This window comes from Pezoporus wallicus, unplaced genomic scaffold (genome assembly GCF_028554395.1).
Source record: "Pezoporus wallicus isolate ANWC-B61680 ecotype Strahan unplaced genomic scaffold, APGP_CSIRO_Pwel_v1 contig_3181, whole genome shotgun sequence".
Lineage (NCBI taxonomy): Eukaryota > Metazoa > Chordata > Aves > Psittaciformes > Psittacidae > Pezoporus > Pezoporus wallicus.
In genome coordinates, this window is record NW_026641700.1 from 485,541 (window position 1) to 511,111 (window position 25,571).

General features: G+C 37.6%; 1 long non-coding RNA gene across 1 annotated transcript in view; it reads left to right on the forward strand.

The window, feature by feature from the left end:
* LOC130607617 (uncharacterized) overlaps positions 1-25,571 on the forward strand; it is a 63,945-nt gene that overhangs the window by 2,816 nt on the left and 35,558 nt on the right. The window contains exon 2 of the long non-coding RNA XR_008974292.1: positions 22,656-22,755. This is a non-coding gene — a long non-coding RNA (uncharacterized LOC130607617). The remainder of the gene's footprint in view (positions 1-22,655; positions 22,756-25,571) is intronic.

Below are 25,571 nucleotides of genomic sequence, written 5' to 3' on the forward strand. Positions count from 1 at the left end.
GAAGAACAAATGAACAACATAAAGCAGTGAACTTTTCATCTCTGTCTGCAAAGATGTTCTTTGGAACTACAGACAACACAGTCCTTTCTTTACTTGTAGAGTGAGCAAAACTTTATATACACAGAACCTGCAAATCACAGAATAATATGAAATCTCTTGAAACACACACACAAAAAGAAAAATAAAATCAGTACATACATGGCAATGTGGGATTTCCAGTAGGCCCTTCTGGTATATAATCCTCTACAACTATGCATGTGCAGTCTCCTAGACCTTTTTTAAAGAACAGGTGTAAGTCTCAGATCTCTTCAAGTGCAAACATAGTATTTATCAGCCTTCTGTGTTTAAATCTTATTAGAGCTAGTTGAACTGAACCAAACTTTCTTGAATCTGAGAAGTCAGGCACTACTCATATCCGTAAGTCTTCAGGCATACTCTTGAGATGCAGATACTGACATCCTTTCTGGTATCTCCATCCTGTGAACAGAGATTTGTACAACTTAAGAGCTCTCAAATCTCAGACTATTGATGATTCTTCATGCTGCAGTTGTAACATGGACAACTCCAAACTCTTCCTTTATCTTCAGCAGTGTATGGAGGTCTAGCTATAGTATAGGCTTCTCAAGCATTCAGAATATTCTTGGTTTGTCCAGGATCTCACCCCAAGGTCTTCCGCTTCCAAAGTTGATGTTGCTTGTGTATGTCCTGAACTCACAGCATACTCCTGTGTCAGTCAGTACAGGTGTAACAGCTTTTAGATGCCTCCACCATCTGCAAACCTGAACAGGCTTTGCACACTCTCAGACAATGGATGTTCTAAGAACAAGAAATAATTGTGTATTCTTCTTACCTGCATTTGTAAACAGAAATATTTCCTTGAGTTATGGATTTGAGATACAATTTTTTGCGTTGCCTTCCATGTTCACACTGTCCCTGTGACTAGGACAAGTGATGATCAGAACTGGTATAAATTATCTGTTTTCATATCAGTAGTAGGGCTGAAATGAGAAAGGACAAGCACATTAACTATACAGCACACTTTATTTCCAGTGCCAGCTACCTGCTAGGGCAGGAAATTTTTCTGGTTACTCCAAAGGCTCTGTTTTGGCTCATGCACCTTTGGAAGTGGAAGCCAAGGTACTTCAGGAAGTTTCTTATTCACTTAAAATAGAATGTACAGTAATTAGACAAAGCAACCAGTGCCAAATGCAGTGCACCACATATGAAATACTTAATTACAGAGAAAAGTTATGTGTTCCAATTGACAGAGTAATCTGTACTCTAATTTACTTGTCTTACAACTCATTACATCTGAGGTATCGATTTTCCAGTAGATGTCTTTAGAGGATAAATAACTGCATTTTTTTTTCTCAGAGACCATGGTTTGAGTCTGAGCTGTGAACCCCTGTCAAATGAGCTTGGAAGGCTCAAACCTCTATATTAGGTGGTTTCTGTGGAATAATCAAAGCAGACATAGTTCAGTAGTGCTAGTACTTTGTAAATAAAGGACAGACAGAAATGAGTTATTTTGATGATGTGGCTTTTGAGACCTATAAGACTATGTCCTAGCAGATAGCTAAAGTGATCTGTGGTTACTTTTTAATTATATATTACCTTGACTTTTAGGGTTTAATATCTCATTTATTTCAATTATACTGTGTGAAACTTCTTACTACTAGCCAAAAGGGGGAAAAAACCCTGGAATCATTAAACCTTGTCCTGATCTTTAATAAAAAGTTGTACACCTCCAGAATGCACTTCACTTTCTGAAGTAGTAGCTCAGTTATGGATGAGATCAACTGCCACCCTTGGCTGGGGAAGCATGAGAAATTATTAGCCTTTGTAACATTTAGCTAAAGCCCTGTAGTTGCGGAAGTTATAAATTGCATTATTTTAGAATTTTTCATCATTTGTAGCTCTGGAACAGATTGGCAAAAGTTATTTGTTCTAAGCAATTCAAAGCAACAAGACCTTCTATTGCTATGTATCATGCTCCTGGTACTTGGGTTTTGATTTTTTTTGGTGGTGTTGGTTTATTTCCCTCTTTTATAAATAATTCCCTGGATTGTTATTTGCTGTATTCAATTTCTTCCCCCCCTCCCCCCCCAAGTAAATGGTCAATTTGTTAAGTGTTTATTTACTAATTTATTAGTAGAAACATTATGTTATTCACTTTCAATGAGTTGCTGCAATTGATCAGGCTCAACATCCACCTAGAACTGCATTTCCAAGGACCAGTAGTATCCAATACCACACATTTTAGAGAAAGATTAAAATCCAGTCTTTCATGAACAAATTTGCAGTAATATCCCTATACGCAATAATATGTGAAAGCAAGCAGGTTGGTATAACTGAAATATGTTTATAGCTTCAGATGGAGACTTTCATGTACTTGCAGCAATACCTCCCCTTTTTAATCCTACTGAACTCTTTATTTCAATAGTATCTCATGGAACTGAGTTTCATATGCTTTATCAGTTTTAAAAATCTCTTCTGTTCTAGTATATTTCATTATCAGCTAGGATCTTATGTTGTATTTTTCTATACATTATTTATTTTATAGATATTTTGTATTCCCAAGATGGTGTTTTGTTTCTTTCTTTCCAAACAAGAGTTATAATCTTTATTTTTCTTTGGTTTTAATCTGTTCCAGTATGGAAATACTTCTGTGTTTCTAATTTTTTTAATTGTCTTTCCCTGTCCCTTACTGTTCCAGTATGGAAATATTTCTGTGTTTCTAAATTTTTTAATTGCCCTTCCCTGTCCCTTACTATTTCTCCTCTGGTTTTGTTTTGTGGGTTTTTTGTGTTTTGTTTTTTTTTTTTGTGAAAATGGATGACCAGGCTGAAATGTGATTATACCAGTGATTTCATATAATGGCACTTTGATATTTTCTATATTGCTCGTTATCTGTTCCTTAATGAAGGCTGAAAAGTTATTTGGGGTTTTTATACTGCTACTGGACATTGTGCTTTTTGGAAAGATGTCTAGTTCTTTTTTCTAAGTGGTTAAGGGTACAAGCCATCAGAATATGCAGGGAGTTAATCTTGTCTTTCCATTATTCTGCATTCAACTCCATTTAAGATGCATTTGCTATTAGGCTATTCAGTTCCCTAATTACATTAGGTTCTTTAGTTGCTAATCATTCTTGAAGTCATGTAAGTTGGCAAGAAAACAAACATGTCTCTCCTCCCTCAGGAAAGGTAGTTTACTTTCACTGTATCATACATTTTGGATCACTTGCATTTTATGCTCTTTCTGTTCAATCTTGAAGTCACATGGGAAGGTGCCTGCCTTTGTGGAGTGCCATTTCTTTTCAAGGGATGTCCTCAAAAGCTTGAGCACAGGGAATGGAGTGCAGGCTTAGAACCCGAATTATTCCAGTCCTATTGATTCTTAGAGCATATGTAACTTAACCTGATTTTTGTGGCAGGTTTGAACTGGTTTTCTTTTCAACATTTTCTTCTTAGGAGGAGGTCTTTTCTGAAGGTCTTGCCTTGAGGCTAAGTGGCATCTGGATTTTAACTAATTCTTAACTCTCTGTATCAACTGGAACATTGTCTAATCCAGTAGCTGGCAATCATTTCAGGTGACAGCTGTATCCTGCCCTGCTGACTTGTGCTGGCTTGTCCCCACCAATATCTAGATCTTTCCCCTGCTCTGTGGTCATACCAACCATCTGACACATGAATTAGGTAATCCCAGCAGAATAAAACCTTCTCATTCCAAAGGAAACCTTGGCCATTTGAATAACAAGGTACAACATGAGGACTACTGCATGCTTTCAGTTTCTGATTTCCAGAACAACCCAAGTAGTGTAATGCAGCCCTGAGGTGCAATAGCCTGAATCTTATTTAACTAATAGAATGGGCCAATACTTTAATGAGATCACTAAGGATATCATAAGGATATGTCTGGAAGCAATATAGTCACCTCAGGGTATAACCTTGCTGAAAGTTGCTTAATCTTGCTGATCTAAGTAGAAATAACTCGCATGTAGGCACAGCCTTGCTTTGGGCTGCTTGTTCATGTCTGCATAAATTGCAGCAAACCTGTAGATGTAAAAGACAGCAAGAATCTTCAGTGGACAAAAGAAGCCACTCAAGCCTTCCACCAGCTGAAGAATGCTCGCATGTCAGCTCCTGCTCTAGGACTTCCAGATGTGAGTAAACCATGCTTTCTATTCTCCCATGAGAAACAAGGGATTTCCCTGGGGATACTGGCACAGAACTTGGGTCCATGCCAATGAACTGTCCAAGCAGTTAGATGCAGCGGCCAAAGGATGGCCCGGATACCTTAGAGCCATTGATCCAAGAAGCACACAAATTTACCTTGAGCCAGAAAATGACAGCGCTAGTGTCCCATACTGTGTCTGCAGTGCTGGAAGTGAAAGGTAGACACCAGCTTTCCCCTCAGAGGTTCCTGAAGTATAAAACCATCTTTGTGGAACAAGATGATGTAGAGGTAGTGGTGACTAACATTGACAACCCAGCTTCTTTCCTCAGTGGAAACAAAGGAGAACCGGTACACCACGAATGCCTGAAAACCACTGAGGCCACATACTCCAGCCATCCAGACCTGAAAGATACCCCTTTGAACAACGCAGAAACCTGGTTTACTGATGGGAGCAGCTATGTCGTCAGCAGAAAACGACATGCTGGATATGCAGTTACCACCTGCAGAAAGGTAATAGAATTTGGACCTTTGCCAATAAACACCTCTGCACAAAAAGTGGAACTAATTGCTCTGACTAGAGCCTTAGAAATAGCAAAAGGACTATACAGACTCAAGATATGCATTTGGGATTGTGCATACACATGGAACAATTTGGAAAGAAAGAGGACTATTGAACTTGCAAGGAAAAAACATCAAACATGCACAAGAAATAGTGTGACTGTTGGAAATGGTCCAACTGCCTGAAAAGGTAGTAATTATACACATCAAGACACACCAGAAGGTGAGCTCAGAATTGGAGGAGGGAAATGAGCTGGCAGACAGAGAGGCAAAAGGAGCGGCAAAAGGTGAGATAACAACTAAAGGGTCCCTTAATTCCTGACGGGAAGAATTTCCCTGGAAGGTAAGATGAATTACAATAAGGAAAATCAGAAATTAATCACAGACCAAGGCAGAACATTCAATGAGGAAGGGTGGGCTAGCACAGCACAGGAAAAAAATAATTGTCCCTTCCTCTTTATTATGGTCCCTAGTAAGGACTGAACATCAAAAAAAACACACTAGAGGGGGGTGGATACCTTGCATAGACATTTAATAAGCAAAATTATGGCTAGAAACCTGTACGCTGCTATCCAACAAGTAACTCAATAGTACAATCTCTGCCTCCAAACGAATTCCAAAAACAACCCTAGGCCAAAGATAGGCCAAATTGGGAGGGGCAATAGGCCAGGACAACAACGACAAATTGACTCCATGGAATTGCCAAGAAAAGGGGGGTATAGGTATTTGTTGGTATTAACAGATACCTTTTCAGGTTGGCCAGAAGCCTTTCCAACTAGAACTGTAAAAGCTCAAGAAAAAACACAATCGATGCTAAGGACATATGCCTCAATACAGAACAAGGCATCTCTCATTTTGAAGTCCATCCAGACAATACTTAAAAAAACTATACTCGTATGTATTGGCCAGGACTGTATTTGTTTCAAAACTGCTTATGTTTCTGTGAAGATAGATGATGATGAAATTATCACTGTTGGAAATTATTCCAAGCTTTATATTTATAACTTTGTCAAAATTATTGGGTGTGACTTTACATACTTAGCACAGTTGTATCCCATCAACTAATGAATATACTTTTTGGGTGGTCACCTACTGTAACTGGTGTTCTAAATACGCTTCTTCACCCTATAGTTGTTCTTTTAATATTAGTAGGAATAAATTTTATATTCTCTATTGTGCTGTTCGTTTGGAATTGGAGGATGTTACAACAAACATCAGCTCTAACTTCTTTAAGTGCTAAGAGATACCTTTTGTGGAAGCTCACTAGAAAAAGAACCTATGTATTAGTAAAAGAATTTACTAAATTTATAGGAAAGGGGGGACTGATGAGAAGGATTAACATGTATGTACAGGGTGGGTAGGTCAAGTTGCTTGCTTAAGTGTTACTGCTTGCTCATGCTTCTCGTACTTGCAATGTACAGAGGGATAGATCAAGCCGCTTGCTTAACAATGTTACTACTCATTCATGCTTATCGTACTCGCCATGTATGCTAGAACAAGATGTAAAGACGTGGCTATTGTTAAGAGGTAAGGACTGTGACTTGATTCCCGTCCTTTGGGCACCTAGGCTGACTGAAATTGGCTCTGCACTTTGGACAATGACCAAGCGTCCAGGGAGCATGCGTAACGACTAGAGGTCAAAAGTTCAGGCTCAAGGAAGACTTGTTTACTTCATCTTGAGACTCTTGCCCATGACCACTAGGAGGCACTGGTCAGGCGCAAAAGACTTCCTAGCTCATTATAATACGAAGCAGGGATAGGACATGAGTATGTATAGGTGTGTTGTGCAACCTCATGCATATGTATAACTTTAGAGGATAAATGTAAAGGGGAAATGACGCTGAGGTGCACATGCCTTTGGAGGAGCTATCCCCCATATGCCTCAGAGCTGAATAAAGCATACCTTCATTACAACTTTAACAAGTTGTGGAGTCTATCCATGCATCAGTTAGGAGCTTCAGAATTATTTTTTTTTCCCCATGTGGATACTTGTTTTCTCCTAGAGTATAATTTATTAAAACCAAGAATTGGGAGCAGAGGTTTTTATGTTTAGAGTATAGAGAAGCCTGGAGCTCCTTTAAGTGGTCTTGATCAGTAAAAGAAAACATGGCTACCTTTCAGCCAAACACTTGTAAATTATTATAGTTTTTGATTTATAAATATTCTTTTCCATTTTGCACATGGTCATGTGTGTGGGCCAAGGGGATACAGAATGTGTGGTCAAGGAGAATGGGAAGTAACAATGTTTGCAGCAGCAGAACATGTCTGTACAAGCACTTGCCTTAGGTAGAACGTGTTTGGGCAAGCACTTGCCTTATTCAGAGCATGTCCAGGCAAACACTTGTGACGTCTGTAGCAGCAGAAAGAACATGTTAGAACATGTCTGGGAAAGCACTTGCCTTACCTGGAAAAACAGTTGCTTAAGCAAAGGCACATGAACGCTAACATGATTGGTTGAAAAGGCGCATGATCAGTAAAGCCATTGGCTGATGATGGCTAGGCAGAATACTATAAAACCCTGTAAGCTCACTCGATAAACGTCTCTGGCTGCACCACAGCTGGAGTCCGTGCCTCATATGCCACACATGTGAACTGACCTGTAGGCCTAGGTGCAATAGTCCAGAAAGACTGACTGGAATATTAATAAGAGAACTACAAAGCCTGTCATACTGATATTTGTGTTCTTGGTGTCAATGCTACTTGGCATCATGACATTCCCATTTTTGTCAGTTAATATCTTAAATTGACTAATTGCTAGGTTTGGATGGTCACAATAAAAAGCCTCTAATTGAACATAAAGACAAAATAATAGGAAAATATTTATTACTATGTCTTCACACCCTGCCCAGTAGGCTTGAATGCTTGAGCACTTCTTGTTTTTGTTGCATTCATGATGTTGGTTTTTGATTAGTCTGAACTTCCTTTTATGCACTGTAGAATAGTAAATGATCTTACTTGCACATGCCAAGATTTTGGCACTTCATAAAGTTTTTTTTTCTTTCTGGTCTTTACTCCTTCACTTTCCCTCCAATCAATTTATTTGTCTGAGATAAATTTCAATTATCTGTATCAGAGGTGAAAGCAATACTATTGATTTCTTCTTGCAGCCATTTCAGTAGTTTCTTTATGAAGCATTACGCTATCAGAAGCTGTAGCAATACAGCTAAGAAGTAAATTCTCAACAAGACACAAGTTCTGAGCCTGTGTACCGTTTCCTTAGCAATAAGATGGAGCACGATCTTGACCATGTCTCAGAAGTGCTATTTTTGATTCAAACAGTGAAGCTAATAAGAAAGTAAATAACATTCATCCCATGTTAAAGCTGAAGGTAAACATACTGCTTATTTTTTTGTCTCATTCCTTGAATCTCTAGATTTTATTAAATCTTTTTTTGATGATGTATGTGGGCTATCGGCAAGACCCTAAACCTGCATTTTTTTTTAAAGTTTTTTTAGATAAACTTTTGTCTGGAGATTTGCTAACAACCATCTAACTTGGCATAAGTAGATTAGCAGGAGTTATACAAGATGGTAAATCTCTCAAGCTTTATTCTATGGACCTCTTCTTATCTAGTTTGTGAATAATCTGTTGTCATGTTATTTTTCTCCTTTCTAGTCCATATGTGGTGTCTTTTAGAGTTTGTCTATGTGAGAAGTTAGTGTGAAGGCTATGAGTATAAAGTGCAATAGGTATGCCATGCTGTGTCTGTGAGACCATTCAATATGAGCACACTTAATAGGAGTTGGCTTATGCGAGATGGAGAAGGCTACCTCCTGCTTTATGCAGAGTGCTTGCAAAGGGAATTAAAATTGAGTGGCTACTGTGCTGAGAATTTGTAGCCCTTGTACTACCCATGCTCAGAAAACCTCACTCTTACTGACAAGCATTCCATTTGGTGTAAACACAGTTAGAAACTAAACTGTTACTGTCACCAGAGCAAGACTAAACACACAAGAAAACAGAGCTGAGAATATGTCTGCATTGCATGCTAGATTTGTGTGTAAAATTAGAGTGTCTGGAGTGAAAGGTTACCATGGGTTCCTTTGGCACCCTTTTTTTTGAGAATGCAGTGTTGTACAGAGCGTTGCAGATATTTTGTTGAACAGTAAAATTATTTGAACAGGGACAAAAGGAATAGGTGCACTTACCAAAAATTAAGCTTTACACTCAGTGTATAGTGAAATACAGGTACCTGCTAGACACAAAGAGATACACCTGCATAATTTTATTGTGTTCCTAATATTCTCATAACAAAATTACCATGTCAGAAACTGAAATAGAGTGACTGTTAAATGATTCAAGCACACTGCATGTGTGCTTTCAAGCACTGCATGTGCTTGAAAGTTAATCAAAAGTATTTGAGTTTGGATTGACTGTGCAGTTGTATAATCAAGAACTTTTACTTTCAAAAGATGTGCCTAATGATTTGTCAGGGATCTGATGGAGTCTTTGCAGTACTGACACTTGGCGGACTGCTGTATTTGGCTCATATTTGAATGTACTAATGGACTGCAGTGCTGGTTCTTCCCTTATGTTTATCAGGAAATTCATTCTTCTGTCCTCTGAACCCTTACGCTCAGCAATCCATGAATCTAGTGGTCTTCAGGTCCTGCCATGTAATTCATTTCACATGCCACTTCACAGCAACATTGTTAAGGCTGACACATCCAATACATAAACTGTCTTAAAACTCCTGTGACACTTAAACCCCAACGAAAATCCCCCTTATATCCCATAGCTCCTGAAAAATGTGGCTGAGCTGTATGCACAAATGAAACAAGGCTGTAACACAGATAGCAGTTTACCTTCTCAGACAACTCAGAATCACCACCATACACACACGTATGCTACTGACTTCTGCAGTGATCTTTTGTATCCCAAAGCATCTTTTCCTTGTGTTGCAGAAAGGCCCTGAAATGCCTTTGAAAATAATGAAATATGGAAGGATCCTGCTCCCTGCTGTACACAAGTACAGTACAGTACAAGTACAAGTACAGTACAAGCTCTGATTTCATTTTTCTTCACCACCATAGAGCAGAGTGAAGCAGAGGGACAGTGTGGTGTTCAGTCTTGCTTCCCCATACCATATGCAGCTGCATGATCTAATTTTAGGCCTGCCAGCTTTTGCAGTGCTCAGTTAACAGTATAGATCACATACAAGCTGCATCACAATGATTTTTAAATGAGATTTATTCATTTAAAGGAGATGATAAATGGTTCTCTTATCAGAGTCTTACAAATAAGATTTGAAGCAAGATTATTTTTCTGGAATGAGAGAACAGCTGGCACAAAGTTAATGTCTCTAGGTCATACTGTGCCTGTCTGAACTTGCAGAGATGCATAATGATTATGGGGATCATCCAGATAGTCTTTTTCGCTTCCTAAATCCTGTTTGTGTATTGCAACCAGATGCTACCTCGGTTACTGATGTGTTGTGAGTTATGTGAGCACTGTGAGAGGCTTTGGCAGATGCAGGTAGTGGCCAAGAGAGTACTGTCTGCCCTGGCCTTTCAGGGAATTGTGTACATACCAAGTCTTTTCCAAAAACCGGCGTTCCTTCAGCATTTTAGAAGGCCTACCATACTGTACAGAGTACCGTGAGCATGCTCTTCTCAGGATTAGCCCATCCTGCAGGACTCTTGGACTTTGTCTCTTCTGGATTCCAGGAAACATCCTGATTTTTCTCCCATTTCAGATTTCATGAAACAGCATAAGGGCTGTGTGACAGCCATTGCAGTTCTTAGTTTGTAATGTGGCCCAAAGAATTTGTGTTTCATGTCCTTCATATGAGGATGGAGGAAGCCAAATCTATGTGGACTTGTTGGTATTACACAGGCAGAGTAGCTCCTGAAGTGAATTATTCTCAAAATTTGTTTCAGAGTAAACAAGTTGGTTCAGTCTGAGGCACTGAGAGCTAGCTCTTCTGTCAGTGAGAACAATGGATATTTCCCCCTATGAACTATCTCAGACTACAGGATTAAACTTTTCATGTTGTTCTTTATTGTATTCAGGCAGAAGTCCTGGCTTTGGCCCTGGAGCTCTTCTGGCAGGAAGCTGGCTGTACTGAAAAGGCAGCAGGATTGCAAAGGGTTGCCCACATGATAGAAGAACTGGAGGGGACAGAGAAGAGTTGACAGTGACACTAGAGTTCTTCTGTTTCACAAATTCCTGCCCATCCTGGATCCTTGCAGGTATGGGAGATGGAAGGGAGGTCTTACAAACTGAAAATAATCCTTCTCGTGTCTTATTTTGCTAATACATCTACATCTTCTGGTGATTTTGATCAGAGGAAAACAAATAAGGTATATTCTTACCTATATTACCTCTATTTACATAAGAGATAAAGTTATACAGTTGACTTATCATATGTTACTGGTGAATGAGCTTTGACTGACATCCTCACTCTAAGAAAAATATAGGACTTTGTTATGCAAAGTGCATGGTTTGTAATTGCATGTTTCTCCTGTGCCACTTTTCTTCAGCATCTGTCCTATAGAAAAGAAATCCAATCCCCATTGCTTGATTTTTCTGCTGCTTCTCAGACACTATTTTTCTAAGATTTCTTAGCTATGACTCTGTCTACAAAGTCTATAGTTGATGGCATTTTGCTTCACCTGCACAGCCCAGCATGCTCTGATAAATTAACTGTATTTGACTGCAGATTTAAACTGGAAAGTAGTGCAGAGTAGGAAATCATTGGTTTCTTCCTTTTGATTCTGATTACTAGTCTATAATCTACTCAGAACCTAGTGATTTGAGAATTCTTTGTTGCTAAAAGTAGTTGTCTATTTTAAAGTTTTGAGTCAAGTCCAATGTTCAGTGTTAGGCCAAATAGTGGGCAGGAAAGGAAAAAATAAATTCCTGCTCTAGTTTGAGGTGGTGCTTTATAAATCTTCGGCAGGTCAATAAGTGACACCTGTTCCCTCTACAAAAAGAAAGGAATACAAGCATTAGCAGATCCTCTAGATCTGGTGATGATTCATCAATTGTCCCTTAGTATCCCTTTGTATAGTGATGTGTAGCACATAGGACAGTTAGAGACCTGGGGTATAAGACTGAAGATTAGCTTCAACTAAATTCTCATGAAAGCCCCTGTTGTCCTCTTGCAGTACTTACACAGATCCATCTATCTATAATATACTATTTTGGAAAAAAAAAAAAGATAGTCCCCTGTGAAATTTGAAATCAGTGAAACACCAGAAAGCATTAGATATTTTGAAATACATATATAGACATATATCTATAAACAGGTTCTAAAAACTGTTGAGAACAAAATGCCCTGCAGTGCTTCTGTGCCTGGTGTCTACAGAAAGAGTTCAATACAAATAGTTTAATATTTTGTGTCTGGACTCTGAACTCTGATTTTTTAACTCCTCAAAACATATGTGAATCAAGCCATATTAGTAATTCTGCTGAGCAGACAAAAATCAAAGCCTGAACAACAGAGAAAAATGTTCTCTCTTTTAAATTACTCTCAGCTTTTCCTTAGAACCTCACTACAGGACTGGCCTAGAAAGAAAAAAGCAACTGGGGATTTCAGAGTGCTCAATGTCCCTGCAGTGTATGAGACCACTGACAATTAAAGGCACACTGAAAATAAACTCCTTTAATAAAAACCCATTGTTGGCAATCAGTAAGAATTCATTAAGACAGCATTTTATAGATCAGAAATTGAAATTAGAGCAAGTAAAGTTTATAGATCTCATATGATCGACAGATTGGATGGAACTCCATTGACTTCCAGGTTGGATAAGTACTGTTTAATCTTAATAAAAATTAAAAGACATTTTTGGCTAATGTGAAGAAAAGGTGTGTTGTAATTTATGCTCTAAAATAGTTTCTAAGAAGTTGATTCAAGCGTGGAGGAACTGGTTCTCATTCTAGCCATGAAATAAAAGAATGCACTGGTGGATATTGTAAGATGTCAAACTTAAAAGTGTATCTCAAAAATAGGAGGCATTGAGTGTAATAGATTTCTCTGTGTACTGACTATGTTCTGATTGTTTATGCTTCTATCTATAGCTGTTAATTTCTGAGATGTTTCCAGTGAAAGTGTGAAAGGCAAAACATGAGAATGAGAACACCTCATTTGGTGTAATATTATTTTTAACCTATTTCATGTCATCTCATTTTTCACTAGTGATAGAAATTAACCCAGCCTCCAACTGATGTAAATTTGCGTATTTATGTTGACCAGAATTTTATCCAAAATACCGTTGGGTTATATGTCTGATGCAAGTGGACCAATCTAACCTCACAGATCTGACCAGCTTTGGGCAGGAGCGTGTGTGCGATTCTACATATTCTTTTGTTCTGTTGATTATCAGGTCACTATTTGTAGTGGTGCTTTGTTTGCACAGAGAGTATTGCACTATTTTCTTTTAAAAATATATAAAATACTAACAGAAAGGTCTGGTCAGCTGGATAAGTCACAGGTGAAGCAACTTCGCTGATGGCAAGTTTTGATTGTGTATGTCAACTGTTTCCAGTGAGAGGGCCATTCAAATGAAACAAACAGCATTAGTTTACACCAAGTTAGAGCTTTCCATAATAGATGCCTTCATTGCTAAGCATACTTGGTGCATCATCAACCAGTGAAGTAATTAGCAAAGAGTCTTGGCACTTTAATGTCTCTCAAAGCTCCTTTCATGGGCACAATTAATTTGACAGCTGTCTGAGTTATAACAATGTGTGTTAATATTATATTTTCTTAATATTGAAATTAAAGTTTGTCTCCCAGACCAAAATTTCCGTCTCGGTCTGTACTTCACAATGCTAACTTTGGCATCAATAGTCTGATAAATTGCTCAAAACAATTTTCAACCAGTCAGAGCAGATATGATTTTCTTCACTTTGGGTGAATATCAAAAGTAGAGCCCCAATCAACTGCTTCATCTTGCCAGATATTACTTGATAACACAGTGTCATTTTGTAGTGACAGGCCATAATTTTGTTCTTATTCCAAACATTGCTTATAATAGGATATAGAAGCAGTGCTTGAACGCTGAAGTTCAGTTCACAACTTACAATCTAAAATAGTATCATAAGCTCACATCACATAGAATATCCTAGTGAAGGGTTATTTAAGGAATAGTTTCAGAAAATATGGTACGACCTTATGCTTTTTAGATCCAATTCATAGCTTATATAAATTCCAGTGAAATAGTCAATCACAGAAGTTGAAAAGCAGCTGAAGCAATGGGACGGAAATCTCCAGATCCAGATTTTGGGATCAGCTAGTGATAATTCACAAGGAAAATATTTTCTATGAGTATAGTTTATACTAGGCTTCTGAAATGAATTCAGGAGAACTAAAGATCATTAAATATAAAGCTATAAAAGTCAGTTGTCAATTATAATATCCTATGCTTGATGAACAAATTTGCTGACAACTTATCAGGTGCATTTTAATTTCAGTCCTCTGGATGCTGGCCAAAATACCATGATTCTTCTGTACAAATGCTCATGAAACTCTTGCAAATCATTGACATTATTAAATCATTCCACATAATAAACATTTTTAAAAATAGTTTTCTATCTTTTATTTTCCATCTTACTTCATCTTTCTGTTTTCTCTTGAAGTTTTGACTGATGTTGCCAGAGCCCTGCATGTATGTGCTGATGACAAGAGAATATCTATACAGGCCATTTTCTGAGCACTCTAAATATAGGTGACAGGATTTTATGCTACCTAAAAAAAAAAAAAAAAAAGAAGAAAAGGCAGCTGACTCATACCTAAAATCATGCTGATGTATTTTAAGAATCCATTTTCCCTTTTGTTTTCAGTCTTTTGTTGGAGATACTTTATCTCATTTATTTGATTTTCTACATATAGAAGACAGTAATAGGTCAGTCTCTTGAGCAGTTTTCACTCCTGTATTGCATTGATTGGCAAGAATCATAATTTTATGTATGATTTATGAACTGTTATTTCATAATAGTTACTGTTCAGAATAAGATTTTCTTGAATTTTATTTAGGATCAAAAAAGAACATTGGCTGATTGTAATTTAGAAAGTGCAAATATTATAGGGCAAGGACTGCACTTTAAAAGAGGGTAAATTTTTAGGACTTCCTTTCATTCTTTTTAATGTATAGAGATAAGTCCCATGTAACTGTGATACCTTTGCATATCATGTCTTCATACAATAATCATCATTCAAAGAGAGTCTTTCTCTGCTGTCTTAGCCTGAATCTTATTGTCTTAGCCACAACAGTTCTTACAGTTATTTACAGAATAATTTTATTAAATAGGTGGTATTTTTTAGCACAAAGTTGATGGTTAATTAGGGATAATTCTATGCTTAAATGAATTGAATATCTTTCCAAGACCTGTTCCAGTCATACACAATGTGAAGGCAAAAATTTCTTCATACTTGTATTACCTCAGGGCATCTTTTTTTATACAGTTTTACCCTGCCTCTAGTAGCGACTACATAGCATCCTGTAGGTCCAGGGGTTTACTTTAAAAGCACAGGGGAATACCTGGAGGAAATAATACTTACAATTACTCCTACTACAGCAACAGAAATGATCAGAGTTCTTTGGCAATAGGTGCTTTACATACATGAGGGTAGAGTCTCTGCCTCAAAAGGCTTCTTGTCTAAATAAGCACAACTGACAAAAATTAACTATTATTGTCCTCACTGGCAAGAACTGAAAAAAAGTCATTTACTGAGTAGGCTTATGTCAGGCAGAAGCTGACCGATTGACCGTAAGTATTTTCAGTTCCAGTACAATACTTTATCCAAAAATAAGTCCTTATTTGTTAGATATCTGAGTAAAAACATCCTGCTGTATAGCCTGACATTCCTTTCCCTAGAAAATATTCTCCTACTGCTAATCTTAATCTTAGCTTTTCTTTTTTAAGTCCTATAAACCTCTGAATTTATATTAAATTATTGGAAGAAAGACTGTGAAGTGGTTAAAGGAAGTATATAGAATAACTAAAACACTCTTAGGAATCAGTTCAATTTTATTGCATGTAGTCTGCTCAGCCAAGTAATATATGTCTAGTTCCAGGTACTTGCTTCTTGTCTCAGTTTGTATAGTGTTGGTAGGAAATTGGCACCATAGATGTTCTTTACAGGAGGAATGATTTATGTCCCAACATAAAATGGTTTTGAACAGCTCATAGGAGCTGAAAAAAGCTAGTTAATTTTCCCTTTGATTTTCTGCAGTGTTAAGGAGTAGTTCCCAGGATATTTGTTGGCTGACCTTGCAACCTGGAACATCATGGTCTGGTGTAACTTCTTGCAGACCAGTTGGCAGCCTGTTATAAATGTGTGAACACCATATGTATGTATATGTTAGTGCAACTTTCTTTTCCCTGCAGCATAAAGCTTTAAGTCCCTTGGTTATTCCTGCTGCAGTTTGCTGAAGGTTTGATAACTAAAGGATGATGTTAAAGAGGAGGGAACAACAGTCGTGTCCCCATTTCAGTCTGAAGAGACCAGTCAACCCACAATTCAGCAGACACTGCTGTGAGGAAGGGATCCAGGGAAGAGAAGATGCACATCTTTTGCTTATGTAATGGAATATCCCATTCAACCTGATAACACTTTTACAACATTCAAGGAAGAAGATGTAGTTTTCTGCCACCAGACTTGAAAGAGGAGGTATAACAGCTTTCATCAGGTTGTCATGCCATCGGGTTCACAGCCAAACAACCTCAGCATGAAGCATTACCCACTTCGCTGTAAGCCTGGACTGCTATGGAGCACAGCCTATCACAGTCATATAACATTTGTTTCTGCTATGCAAGTATCTGAAAGAACCAAACTGAGAACTTTTTTTTTTTTTGCCACCTGTCTGGTGCAGGGCTTCAATGCAAGGGGAATTTATTGGTGGACCTTGTAAACTTGGATCAAGTTGATTAACTCGGAGAAACAGTTGTTCGTATCACTCCCATGTTTCACCTGAGCACTGGACAGGGAAAGAATACGTTAAGTTATTAGAGTCTTCTACCTGATTTTATATGTGTTCTTCTAATGTGCTGATCACTGTGTTATCTCATCACTTAAAAAATTGACAGAATTACTAGCAGCTACCATATGGTGACTGTGACTGTCACCTTATGAATAGAACAGGAAGTATTGCAGGTCAGTCTCAGTTATTGGATTGTACTGGTTCGTAGGTTCTCTTAGATATATATGAAAATAAGATTGCCCTTAGGACAGCAAGGATATTTTAAAATAGTGTCTAAATCCACTTAAAGATACTGAATTCTAAGTCCTGATGCTTTATCTCTATATTTTTATTATATGATGGAAGCAAGCTGTCATTGCAATTTTGAGAAAATGTTATTATACCACTGTATAAATCCACATTAGGCTTGGATCTTGAAAGCTTTAAACAGTTCTGGTTCCTCCATCCCAAATAAAATGTAAAATAAATTAAAAAGTTAGAGAGATGAATAACAAAGATAATCATGTGTATTCAAAAATTTCCATAATATGAAAAACTTAAGGATGATAATGCTGTTTAGCCTGGAGAAAAGTTAACTAAGGGACAACATGCTAGAAGTCCATAAAGCCTGACATAAATAAGGTGAGTAGAGTTCATTGTTCTTTCCAGTGTAAAACATAGGAGACCTCAAATGAAATTAGAAAGTGTTAGTTTCACAGCAAAAAGAGGAACTTGTGTGTGTAATGTGTGGTCAGTCAAGAAAGTCATCACCGCAAGATGCTGAAAATTTTTATGGTTTTATGGAGCAGTTGACAGATTCATGGAAGAAAATCCAAGGAAGTCTGTTTAACTGAAAGCTCTTACTTCTACCTCAATAAACTGCAGGAAGCTGGGACAGTATTGTAGGTAAATGTTTATTTTCTTCCCACTCTGCTGTAGGCAGAGTGGTACTGGCCAGTGGTAGAGTTGATGATACGGCATAGATCCAGCATGATACAGCTTTTCTTTCCATTCTTGTGTCCCAGAATCAATATTGCTGCTACAATTGAGATTTACTCTGGTTTTGATGTGAAAAGCTGTCTAAAAAGTTTTGATGTGAAAAGCTTTCTAAAGTGAAACAAGATACAGGTTTCAATTTCTAAATAAAATATCCTCGTGAAGACTGATGCATTTTTTTATAGCTAATTAGAATATAGCTAGCTGTTGAATGATTGTAGAAGGAATAATGGAAAACTTGGAAAGGCTAATGATGAATTCTACAACCACCTTTTCAAACATGCCCTTTCTAATGTTCTATTGTCATACATAACCGAAATACCAGCATTCAGGGTTACCTGTGTCCCCAGACTGGATCTGGCAAGACACCTAGATGAGTTAAGCATCCGCTTCTTGCTGAGGTTCAGCAGTTGGCATCTTCCTTGTTTGACCTTCTGGAAATCCTAGCCTGAATGCCTGTGTACGGTGCTGTGTCTGCAAATTAGCATCTTATTATTTGGGGCACCTGTAAGAAAACTTGGCCAGATATCTTAACAAAGTGAAGATTAACATTCATCTGGCACACACACCCTGGAACAGAGTTTCTCTTCCTCACAGAGATAGAGATCTGAGTAGCAAATGCTTTCTCCTTTTGTTTGGATTTGCTATGCACCTCTACTTTGATTTTATGTTCTGTAAAAATATTCTAGAAACATTTTTCTCTCTAATGAATAGCTAAATATAAGAGAAGGAATAAATCTTATATCATTCCTCCAAATCCTGAGCTATCTCTCTGCATATATTTCTGGATTAAATAGGTTTTTTCCCCCTTACAATTTGTTTCCCTTCCCCCCCTACTTCCTGCTAAGTCTTTTGCAATAATTCTAGAGATACAGCAGCCTGATATGCCTACCTATCACTAAGTTTCTACATGGCCAAGAAAATGTCAGGGATGTAATGCTGGCAATATCTTTGGAGACTGATTCAGATATAAAATATAAAGAATCCTGGTTTACAATTGACATTACTGAAGTAACTATTTCCTAGGCATCATTACTGTATACAGTAGGAAATAGGTAACGCTATTACTTTAGAATGAAACGATTTGTGATACCTGTCATAAAAGACTAAGAGAATACCTTCTTTGCTTCACATCTGTTTTAACTGTCTCCATAAAATTTAAGGAATTGCAATAAAACTTGGGAAATGCTCTCACTGTGAGCTCTGTTTGGCAGTACTTAGGAGATTACCTTGTGCTCAAGACCAATTGGAATGTTTGCACATAAGAAATTATTTAAAATAGTATTTATTTTCTGGCCTTTTTTTATTTTAAAAGATCTTTCTCAATCTGTCTCTCTTGCTTTCTCTCCCCCTCTCTTTCTCTTTTTGAAACAGAAAGATCTTTAAACAGTTCGCTGCCTCCTTGGCATTTCTTCTTTCTGCTTTTCATTTCATGTGAAGTCTCCTGGGCTCTGACCAGTTCAAAAAGCAACTTTGTAGTTTTCAGCGGTAAATGACTGACAGTACTGGGAACTGTGCTCTTTGTCTGACAACTGCATTCATACCGCTAAGCATTTGGACTGAACTTTTAATTTAACCCCACTGACTTCTTTTTCTCCATCTCTCAGCATTGTCTGCATTGTATTTCCTACCATGGCAATGTATCTTCTGCTTCTGAAGCAGCTGGATTTTTTTCTGTGATCCTAAATGCAGCTTTGGTTCATAGTTTGGGATCTAATGAAGATGTGCTTTGTGTGTGTTGCTGTTGCATACAATAGCCAGAGACATTTAGAAGATAGCCCATGCCAGAAGAAATAGAGCTTGTTATTCTTTGATAGCTCATAGGAGACTGATACCGTGTCAGTCTATTTACTGATGAAAAAAAATGTGCTAGTAAAACTATCAGTTTTGTGGAAATTGTAAGTAAAATACTAAAGGATGAATTTAGCTGGAGCTTATGTTAGTGTCTCTGTGCATGCTGATGAGATGGTTTGAAGAATTTTTCGATATGGTCTGAATACCTTTGTAGTATTTCATGTAGCAGAGTACTGTGAATAGGTCTCATTAGTTTACATGCTTAAAACTGTGTGTGTGCTTTGGTGCTGTCAGCACACCCCTGCAAGATTTTGCTGTTGTAGTTGTGGTGTGTGGATGGAATCTGTGTGATGTTTCCATGAGGCTGGCTGCTTCTTCCTTGGAAGAGGTAGAGAATAATATGTTTTACTCTGTTGGTCAGACATCGGTACCAGCCCAGGGCTAGAATTTGAACTGCATCAACTACCTTCCATAAGAAAAGAGAGGGCAAAGTAAGTGTGTCATTCATCTATAGTCAGACTGGGATTTACTGCCAGGATGCACCACAGAAACATCTTGGCTTGTACAAAGGACCTTTCACTCAAATCTAGTCCAAATTACTGCTATTTTTTTGCCACACACATCCAAATAATATTGATGCTTAATGAGGTAAAGGGCACAGTCCTTGGTCCTATGTGAAAAGTGCTGGCAGTGTGTAACCTTTCATTAGCTGATTCGCTTTAATAACTGGGAAATATGAAAAGGCAGAAACCTTTTAAATTAAGAAAGTGATGAAATATTTGTGCATATGTAAAATAGTATGAAGTTAGTATATTGTACAGGCAGCATGCAATATTTTCATTCTAATATAAGGATCTATGGCATTTGAAAGAATTTATTCTCTTAACCATATGTGTCTTTTCTACAGCACTCACATCAAGTATGTATGCATAAGAATCTTAGACACTTTATTATACTTATATAAGTTTTATCTGTGCGTATTGCAATGCCTCCTGAATGTTATCAGTTACAGGTCAGCTCTTGCTTTGAAACAAAAAGTATGCTAATACTACATTAGAAGTTTCAAGTTCAAACACACAGTACATAGAATGTAATTCCAAGATGCCACAAACCCCATTAAAACCCCACCTTTACTTTGCTTCTATATCTGCTTGTCTAAATGCAATCTGTACACTACAAATCTCATATTTACTGATACATTTCTAGTGTAGACTATGGAATACCGGAACATGTATCTCCTGTGTGTAAAAGGATGCCATATTTTGTTTCTACCCATCTAGCAACAAAATTAGATGGGTAGAAACAGAGATTTGGCCATCTTCCATTATACCATTCTTCTGTAGTTGAAGGATGACACTATACTTGTACTTGTTTGCACTTGTGTGATGTATGGAACGATTCTATACTATGCTATCATTAAGCAAAAAGCCCAATTTATATTGAGATGTCTTCTAATTACAAATGATCACCCTTCTCAGATTGTGGAATTCTGTGGTCTGCTCAAGATTCAAGGGTTTATGAGGGGTCAAGGTGCAAGAGATGAAAATTGAGATTGTAGTTTAGAGCAGCCTCAGGAATACCCTTTGCAAACAAACATGAGCAGCTTGAAGGAAACACAGGCATCTGGAACACAGCAATATTTCATTTATATATTAATAATTATATCACATATATTCTGTTATATTAACGTGATATTGTTGACTCTGTACCAAAGCCTGATAAGGACTTATACAGTGTCCTGGGTTCAGCAGTAGCAGCCATTTTTCTCCTTCTTAGTAGCTGGTACAGTGAACCAGCTCAGCCGGCACTGAACTCAGGACATACACATAGAACAGTCTTTTGCCTAAAGGCATAATTACAGTAAGATATTTAAAAAAATAACCAAAACATGTATTTATTAATCGTACATAGCAGGTAAAGTCTAGTTCCTTTTGCATGCAGCTGCTCTTATGAGCCTTCTGGACACAAAACATGAGCAAAGATCATTAAAGAGCTTACAGACTGCTTAAAAGGATATTACCCTCTTTCTGTACACTGCTTATTATAAATCTCACATACCTCAGAATGCATTATTACTAAATTACTTATTGATTCTGAATAAGGCTGTCAATGCATCTGTGAGCCTGATTTTATTTATGGTGTGGTTCTGAAAGAATAGTGCAATTTATATATCTATCTATTCAAGTCAGTGGAGAAAACTTATATCCATATTCTTTCTGTAGTGATTTAAAATTCACAAGTCACTGTTTGAAAAGGGGTTGTGTTTGGTTTTGGGGTTTTTGTTTTGCATTTCTGCATGTACTATTTTTTAGCTTCAGCTGACCAAATATAAATGTGCAGAATGTCCCTATTCACCCTATCTTTCTGATTGCCCAAGTAACATGATGTAGTACATTTTTTTCTAAGCAGCATACTACAAAGACTCCAGAAGCTACTGAAGATTTGAGAAGGATCATGGGAGTGATGATGATAACCTTTTGTAGATAGATGATGATAACCTCTTTCCATCTATAATTTATTAGATGGGAAGAGCAGACATAAGAGGCAATCTGAACTGAAGAGGTGGCTGGGAAGTGCATGAATTTTTAGGTGAGGGACATGCTCATCCACTTTCTGATTCTATGACCAGCATTTTTCCATTATTTAAAATGGTTCCCTGTCTTTGGCTTCCCACTTGTCCTTTCTTCTCCAAGAAGAAAGGCTTGTGTTTAATTTCTTAGCTCAGGTGGGATTCTGAGGATTTTAAAAGAGTAAAGCATTTGTTAGGAGAAAGAATGGCAAAGGACAAAGACTGGGAGTAGAGGATATTTCAAATAGGCAAAATTGTATGGGAAATAGGGATAATGAGATTATAAGGAAATTAAGAGAAGTTGTATAAAATTTCTTCCTCTGCTGCCCATGCTCACACATTTCATTATGAAATCTTGTCCCTTCTTTCCATCTTATTCTCCCTGAGATGGAATCTGTCTGTTCTGGTTGGTCTTCAGTCTTGCTCCTTCAGTCCTCCTCAATAAGTATTGTTGATGTTACCGACATTTATGCAATAGCAGAAAAAATATCTCACCAGTGTTCAGTTCTGTCTATTCAACACGTAGCTACAATTGGGCTTTATACGGCTGTGACTCTGTAGCTTGCCTGGCTAGTATGATAATTGTAAAGATCCATTCTTTGCCTTTCCTAATAAACTGGCTTATACAATTTCTCTGTTTTCCCAAAATTCTGTAGTTGACTGCAGTTCCAAAGCATTGTTTTGGATGGCAGTGGCCTATTCTGCATAAGTGTCCCTTTCATGCAGTAAGATGAAGCTTTTGCCATGTCTTAACAGGTAGGTACCTCTGTAATTTCTGAGTCACATTCAGCTTGCTCCTTGCTCTCGTTTGTAAGTGGAAATAGAATCTAGAGACACATTTATTTCTGTCAATTGGATTCAGTTGGATTCAACAGTGTGTTTCTTATTTTTTCTTGTAAAATAGAGAAGCTTTTGATTGACATTAATACACCAGGAAGACTAAGCATCATGTTTAACTCTACAGTGAATATGCAGAGCTACAGACAAAGCAGAATATTTTGAATATTTTTCATTAACTTTCTATTCTCCCTTCCTTGAAGAAAAGTAAGTGAAAAGCAATGAACTTCCTTTGGAAGTTGCAAAGTGCTCATATTCAATAGCTATAAAGAATTATAAATACCCAGATAGCACAAAAATATATACCTACAAACATTTCAAGAAAGTTTTCTAAAGTAATATTAACAATACATTATTTTTAAGATTAATGAACTGTTGAAGATAATTTTCTGTCATATAAACTTATAAATTGCTACCATTATGCTGATCTTAATTGATTCTCTTATGAGAATTACAGTTGCTAATTCTGCATTCATAGTATGTGAATTTCTTCATTAGCGATTATTTTATGGCTCATTTTAACTGTGAGATGACAGTTTCACTGCATTTTCTTTTCCTTTCTGTTTCTATCTTTTCAATAACACTGATATGGAAATTCATCATATCAAACTTCTGGAATGCTCTGATTCTTGTCTCCTCCTTAGCCCTCAGTTTGTTAACCAAGCAAATGTGATACAGAGGTCATATTGTTAACCCTCTGTTGCAAAGCTAATTTGCACGATGCTGCTAAGCTACAGATGTCTAAGCATGAAGATCTGCAAACATTGTTAGAATTGTTATTAGCACCGATTTCTGCATTCTCTCCAGGAGAAGTTAGTGACAGAAGGGCCAGCTGACAGGCAGCCAGTGAAAATGTGGTTCTTATTATTCCCAAGTGTTTCTTATGGTAGAAGGTAGATTCTTGTCCCAAGCAGATGGGGAGATACACAGCACCAAGAGCACCTAAAAACAAGCACAGCAAACTGCTTATTGAGAACTTCGTGCATGGGAGGATGTCTGCTGTTTCCCTCAGTTGTGGATGCTTATTCAGTGGTGGTGGTGGGAGAACTGTCATATTTGCAGCTTATGTAAACAAGTTTGTTGTAAGGGGATGATATTTGCTGGACATAACCCAGAGGACCAGCATTCATGTTTTTTCCAGGGTGGTAGGTAGAAGCACACTTTCCCTGCTTTCCCTTGCTTAGTCTGAGTGAACTTGTTGCCCTTGCAGTGTGTACAGTGCTAAATGGAAACAGCGTTCACTGATGAATAAAGATGCTTTGTGTTGGTAAAGTTGACTCTTTTTTTCGTTTTCTTGCCCTTTTTTATCTATTTTCCCTTAAAGTGAGAATAAAAACCTGAATTATTTAGTTTATTGTGATTTTTTTAAATCCTATTTAGAAAACAAGTTCACTGGCATATATGTGCAGTATATACCTCTGGTAAACAGAAATAGGTCATCCACAGTTCAGGTCACTCTTTCCAGCAAAGAAATTTTTTGAAGACTTAAAGAGTGCACAAGAGCAGAGCAGGCAAAACGAGGGATTGTTTTATGAATCCCTTTCAACACTAAGCATGTGATGTTTTTCTAAGCAGTAAGATATTTGTTTTCAAAAGACAATTGTCAAGTTCACTTAGATTCACTGACTGCTGATAGCAATGTAAGCTTCAGACAGTAGTGACAGGTTTTCTTCCAGGACACTGCATGTCACATAATATAAGCTTCCTTCAACTGGAATGATGTTTGAGTTACAGTAGCACCATGAACATAAACAGCCATTTAGATCAGCCAAGCAAGAAGTATGCAAGATTTCTATCAGCCAATGTACAGCTCCTTTCAGCTTTGCTTGTAATACTTTCCGTAAGCAGTGTCTGTGGGGGGAATTCTGCAGCTGAGCATCCCTTGTTCCTTCTTCAACCTGTCCTTCCACAAGTTGCAGAGAGCAGAATACTATGGCAATACTCAGGCACTGATTGTTTTTGCTGTAAGGAGCTCACTTTAGCCTTTGATTTTGATCTAACAGCTCATAGATGGGGCAGTTTCAGAACTGAATGTGTTTTACAGTGCTTGGCAAATGACTGCCTAAACCACAGGTATAGTTTACAATTGCAGTGATATAAAATATCTCTTTGTTTACTCTTTATTCAGGATATGTATTCACAAAAAAGATATGTTTTTCAATACAGTGCATGGTGTATTGGCATTGATAAGGCGAGCTTTACAGAAGGTAATTGCATAAATGTTATTATCACTGCATTACAGGCAAGAACTGACTTTGCATTTGGCTGCAGAAGAGGTATGTCTACAGGAAGGAGCAGCTGGAGATAGCCCTTTAGCGTCTGTAGAGGGTGGAGACACAGTATGGACTCGGGCAGGTGTAGGATGTAGGGCTCCATGGATGTGTCTATAACGCAAAAGAGACTCAGGCCAGGGAATAAACTCCTTGGGATGCTGATTGGCCCTTATGCTTAATACTTGCTTTACAGCCTGTCACTGCTTTGTGTTGTCAATACCAGGTTTGTTTTCCCCACCATTAATCAACATCCTAGGACGCTTTACACCTTCAAGGCTTCTGCAACACCGCAGAGTGTTCAACATATAGCCTCAATTTCATGCTGATAAAATGTCATTTTGGTAAGCTGTGACACAGCAATCACATTATTCGAAATGCTCTGAACTGAGAATAATATGCAATGAAATAGTGTTTATGCACTCAAGCTATGAGGTGACTATAGGGGACAAAAGGGAAACCTTG